At 33.6% G+C, this 6546-nt stretch overlaps 1 long non-coding RNA gene across 2 annotated transcripts; it reads left to right on the top strand.

The window, feature by feature from the left end:
* Positions 1-223: 223 nt before the first annotated feature.
* Positions 224-2880, top strand: LOC144341650 (uncharacterized). 2 transcript variants are annotated; one of them, XR_014931704.1, is made up of 5 exons: positions 224-279; positions 571-655; positions 1605-1685; positions 2153-2196; positions 2566-2880. It is a non-coding gene; the product is annotated as an uncharacterized LOC144341650 (long non-coding RNA). The 2 variants fall into 2 exon arrangements; XR_014931703.1 differs by having other exon boundaries at positions 231-319.
* The last annotated feature ends 3666 nt before the right edge of the window (positions 2881-6546 follow it).

Here is a 6546-nt window from a genome sequence, read left to right as displayed (position 1 = left end):
TCCTAAAACTGCTATTCCACCACTGCCACAACAAATTACAGACATCCCGGAGTAGTGAGGACCATGCTCGGTAATTCACAATGCTTCCACTCACAATATTATACAGCAAACATAGACATCTTTCTCTGTATTTAAATTTGTCAATATTTACGGCGTGTAACGTAAGCATATGTTAAAATTAAATAAGCTGTCTACACATTGAAAACGTGTTACATGTATATTTATTAGCCCAGCCTCCCTACATTGTCAGTACTCAGACGTTGCTGCAGCTTGTAACAGGTAATAATTTGTCTCTACCGCTCTACAAAACCAGTGCATTGTAAGTTGGACTTTTATTTGTGATAACAAAATATCATTTGATCGAATTTAACAATGAATTTCGAGGCGACTATTTTTATCCAAATTTAGAAATAAATTGTTGGCAAATCGTTTTTTGTTTGCACGGATCCCATCTTAGATTGCAAAAACACTGATTCTAGTTTCACTAAATCACAATCATGCTTGTAATGGGTTGTGTAATTCTTGTGTAAATTTCTCTCCATATATTAATGGCATTGTTTGTATATACAGAACAAGATGAGATTCTTCACAGTGGTATTAATCAGTTGTTTGCTGTATTCCATGTGCTCCGCATCACCGCTGGAAAAAATTAAACGTACGTACGTCTTTCTCTATTGAGTAGTACTTACCGTTGATTCAAGTAACTGTTGTTTGTCGTCTTAGTTTGCAATCTCACCATGTAGCAACCGAATAAAATAAAACTAAATTATTTGTATTCTTCACATACGTAACTGGCAAATCACAACCACAATGAAACCTATGCACTATTAATGAACTATATCTATTTTGGAAGAAGAGAAAACTAATCAACGCGTGTTTTTGGCATTTGAATGTGTGAATATTGAAATTCATATAATATCGGAAATATCGGAAATTTTTCATAGAATACACGGATTAAAGCTAACAAGTATGTTTCTGACTTATTCAACGGCACGTCGGTACCTGGATGGTCGAAAATGTCCGTTAGGTTATTAGAGCGTACTACATTCTAGAACATTACAAATTCTTTATATCGTTTTTCGTAACGCTGCATAATACTGAGTGTAATCTATTGGGTAGATATTATCTCACATAAAGAAAGCAAATGAAATAAACACGCTGTTTTACTATTACACGTGTTTGTAAACAAATGCTTTGTTGGATGGATTAGGCGATTGTTTCGTCAATAATATAATCTCTGATAAAATGACGGAATACAATGACATCAGAAATATGTGGTGTATCTGTCTGGATATCAATTCGATAACTACAAAACAACTGACTCGATTGTTTCAGCGTATCAATGGTGTCAAAACATTATTGAGAAATAAAACACTGAAAACGTTTGTAGAACGTTTGCGACACTTTGAGATATAAGTTTCTAAGAAGGATTATTACGAAAAACTCAACCACGAATAAATATTGTACCCATGGTTGCTATTATTCTGTGTCGTAATGACGCGTGGAAGGGAACATCGCATGCAGTATATTGGTAGATCCCTTATATCGTCTATTCTGCAAGTATTTTTTAAATTGTCTTCATTCGTTTGTTCCGTATCCTGCAGGTGATGCGTGTTTTGGAGTTGTATGCCCCGAGGGAAAAGTGTGTGTCGAAGGACATAATTACGTAGGATACTGCTTCCCCGGTAAGTAATATGTTCTGCTTCCTGTAATTTGTATTCGGTCAGGTGGTGTGCCCGGTAGATTGGTAACTCATTATCGTGCAATAAAATAACACTACTAATTGATCGCGTCTTGGCGTGCTCGTAATTCTGATTATAGTGAAAATAGCTGAACAAGTTTAATAAAACTGATATTGTAGGTTTAAGAATTGAATATTCCATTCATCCGGTTCTGTGAGATTTTTAATGCACAAAATGAAAATTTGATAACTCATTAAGCATCTTATCTCACTTTAATGAATTATTTCTGTCAGTTCACTTTTAATTAATGCATGTGTATAGTTTTCTAGCAATTCATATATTCACTTTAAAATATTTAACGGTGATTAACACTTCACCGTGGGTGAAATTTGAACAACCTTCTGACACTGTACCTTGACTGACACATATATGAAACAAAAAATCTTCCAATTAATATTTTCTGATTATAGAATCGTATGTAGAAGCACAAAATGGAGAACGAGACGTGGACAAGGTAGGAATGTTGTTATTGCTCTGTAATTTGTGTTCATAACTTTAAGTTTGGCATGAATTCAGTATGGTTTCATTTATCGTAGTACATTCGTTCATTCTGTGATGTATTCATGTTTCCGATGACTAGAACTGATCATGGTGTTTCTTTGTTTATGCTGGCCAGACACAGCTACACCGCGTCAGTATGGGTTACACATATTAATTTTCTAAATAGAAATTTAAGTTAATATCATTTACGGATAAAATATGTACATATATAACACTGCTTTTCAAAATTATAAAAGAATTTATAAGGTGCATTATAATACAGTTGACTCTTTCTGCCGAGCACATAATTTTTATGAGATTCATGTGTTTTTTTTACATACAGATACTGAACGAATAGAGAAGAAGATTGAGGATGTCTAACAATTATCATTGTCAATCTAGAAAAGGATGAAGTCCGAGGAATAAAATCATTTCTCGAAAAATATATTATCAATCTTAGCTGCAGAATCTTGCAATTTTATTTTAATTCATTTTATCTCAATAATGTCATTATAGTAACATTATGCAAATGATGTTTGAATATCATTGTAGTCGCATCATTAAATAACGTCTACATTATACCTCAAATTATAGTTTCATCAAATTTCCATATTCAATCATGGCTTGCATAGTATAAAATACACTTATGTTAAACAAACAGTTTGTGATGTGTTATTCTCTATTCACGACACGAAGGTCCAAAAGATGATGCAATGTAGACAAAAACATATTTTCTAATCACACTGCATATTATGAAAAAATGTTAAATGATCTATTCTAAACTGAACATTTTTAAGGACATATAAAGGAATTTGTTCAAAGAAGTAATAAAATCAGTAGTACGCATGCGCAGTCATTGTTATTGTACATAGCTAAACAGTCGCGTCACATGGGTGTTGATAAATGTGGATCGTTGACTTAAAGGGCGGTAGTCGTCGCGCCACGCATGAGCGACATTAGTATTGATAAACATTGTTTTTTCACAATCCAATGGAATCACGACTACGAGTTTTGCCCTGGGTGCCACTTGCACTAATTACCACCGGCGACTTCTTCGATACTTTCGAAACACCAAAACAAAGTACTTAATTAAAGCTTGGTAACCTCTAGATTTGAACTAGTTGGTGTGCGCAACACGGTTACTAGAAGTCTTTTTATATGAGACCCGTATCTCGACGACTACCACCCTTTAATATAGCGTGTGCAATCTCCGCAAAAATAATCGACCGTTAAAATAATGTTGTTATAAGTATAAATTAAGTACATATATCACCAAGCCGAAACAAGATTTAATGTAATAGTTTGCAAACCACTGAAAAAATGTTAAATGACGGTGACGCAACGCTTTTTGTTTGTGAATTGTGTCTAAACGATAAATTTTATACGCGTTGTATACGTTGCAAAGGAACCCATATCGCACACGGCGCAGTGAGAAGATCAGTGACCTTTAAAATAAGTAGCAAAATCAGTGAGGAAAGGGCAGACCATATTGCACACAGTCAGTAAATGAGGTCAAATGTCAAGTTATCACTCAAATACAGTCAATACTAATTCTTGTTCTCCAACAGGTGAATGTGGTCTTCGATTCCGATGGTCAACGTTGTTCCTGTTCTTCCTTGCATATCGTCGGCAAAGTAGAAGAACAAAATTCCCAAATTCAACAACGGATATAATTGATATGCCAACATAAAGTCCCAAAGTCCCTCCAATGTCACTAAGAAGGTCTTCCCACTGAAATACGTACATGGATGTAAAATATCAATAGTTATTTTTAAGAAATATAGTTCTTGTATATAGTAATGCTTTGTGTGTTGTCTAGCATATAATAGTTTGTTCGAAATTGCTTGAATGGTGATATGCAAAGAGTTCAGTGACTACCTTGTATGCAGCCTGTTCAGATACCGACTCGTAGTTTAAAGTCTCAAAGAATACTTCCAGTTGCACCAGGTTGGTTCTATAAGTTATTAACAGCAACACAACAGAAACGTTAGTATATACAGGTTGCATACATTAGAACGTGAAAGATTAGTAAATATATAATCGCACCAACAGTATGATGTACTTTAAAGCGGGAGAGTCGTCACCTCCGCATGCGCTAGATGACCATAGGGTGTCTTTGTTTCCAAACAAGCGTCTACCCATGAGTCTTTGCTTTTTTAGCGTGTGTAGTTATCGCGCGTACGCAGGTGACGATCTTTCCGCTTTAAGTGTATAAATAAATTGTGTTCATATATTACCTAGCCGAATTCACATCATTCACGTTTTTCAACTTGGAATGTTTCCATTTCAAAGATTTTAGAAGCTTGTTCTAAAAATTAAAATAGATTCATTTAATTATATACAAAGCATAAAAAGCCACACAAATCAAATATACTATAATAATGAAAACGTAAAACTCGAATTATAAAGCAGCGTAGACAAACATATTTCTACATACTAAAATGTATCATAATTTAATCATTTTTTTGTGAATATCGCACATTAATAACAGCAAATATAAAATCCGATTTTAATTGTACTTATATTTTGACATTATATTAAAATATCGATGTTGAACATGATATTAAGCTACTTGATTCAAGATAATCTTGTGGATTTGGCAATTTTCACTCTCGACTCATTATCAATGTCGCCTCACATATTAATCAACCACGTGCTAGTATCATATTTTTTTTTTAAAACATTTTTCTTTCGCCAAATGACTATTGCCGAAGTTACCTTACTGATAAAACAAAATAATTGACGAAGACGGTATTGATATGATTACTCCTATATAATATATATATTCATAAAAGAAGCAAACTCAAAATGTGATTTTCAATTTGACTTCAGAAACAAGCGTGACACAACATTATCTATAATTGACATAACAACAATGACTGATACCTAGTTCAATAGAAAATCATTTAGGCTTGGTATATTTATTGATTTTAGAAATGCCGTTAATACTATTTATGCAAAGTGGGTAATTAATATGCATAGATTTCAAACCTAAAGTAGTAAATTAAATAATTATTTGATTTAATTGTTCATGGTGGAAGTAAAACATATTATTAAATACATACAAGATACACATCTGACGGCCACTGCGACTCGGATATAGTCATTTCATAATTGGTTTCTCTGTAATTAATAAACATATATACTAGTAATTAATGTGGGGACAACATATAAACCGAATGAGTTATTATTGTGGGTATGTTTTTCAGAAGTACTTACTATTTCTATAAAAATGTTATCTGTTCAGAAAAAAATGATACTCACTTGCATGGTGATGGACAGCTGCATCTGATTTCACCGATATTATTCAAATATTTGGTCAACTGTAGACATAAATCTGTTGAAAATAATTGTACCAAGATAAAGTTTATCATTATACATTTGTCATCCTAACGCCACAGGTTACAGCGTGTCGTAATTTTGCGGTATTTTACTGGGTATTTTCATTCTACCATATTAAGAAATGGGAATTCCAAATATGAAATGATTACGCGTGTAAGCGCTCTCCAATAATAAAAATAAACATGGCTGCCACCAGGGTTTGACTGGACTCCACACAAAGAAGTTTGCTGATTCTGTTCTAAACTTTTTGGATTTCGGCATTTCTATGGTGTATCCTTGGAAGGAAAAGATGTATAATAATAAGGTTATTACGAGGATACCTCAAAGTATGCACTCAGACAGTACCCCTTTTGCATCGACCTCCGCTGCGCGTCGGTCGATAATCCCCTGTTCTGTTTTCGTACATACTTAGAGGTATCCTCGTAACCTTATATTATAGTACAGCGTACGTTTTTTGTAAGGATGTTGTTTCAACAGAAACTTATTTATGTATATTTTTATGATGTTTTGTCTTTATGGTTGACTGGAAATGATTTTAATTATACATCTAAGAATTGACTTGTATACACGTGTATCAACAAAATTAATCTATTATATTTGATATCCTTTTTATGTAACCAATACCATTCGGTCAGATGATATCAACTGTGTCTGTATTACTGCATAGTATTTATTGTGTTTTGCACTGTAGTATAAATCAGTAACAAGTATAATGTGACAACACTGTGACTGCTGACAGTTGCCGACTGTGAATATATACTATGAATATATCTATATAAAATGTTATTATGTTATCGATCAATATTTATACGTATTAATTGCTCTTTGTTTGTGAATGCACATTCGTGTTATGGTAATTATAATTTTGAGTCATGCAGCAACACTTTAGCTACCCAGCACATACCTTGCGTTTTATTCAGAATGCGGCATCGTGGTGCTTCGGTAAATAGGAACTCGGCACAGCCACAGTAGTGTATCAATG

Source organism: Saccoglossus kowalevskii, chromosome 15 (genome assembly GCF_978046115.1).
Source record: "Saccoglossus kowalevskii chromosome 15, keSacKowa6.1, whole genome shotgun sequence".
Classification (NCBI taxonomy): domain Eukaryota; kingdom Metazoa; phylum Hemichordata; class Enteropneusta; family Harrimaniidae; genus Saccoglossus; species Saccoglossus kowalevskii.
This window is presented reverse-complemented; position numbering and strand designations above follow the sequence as displayed.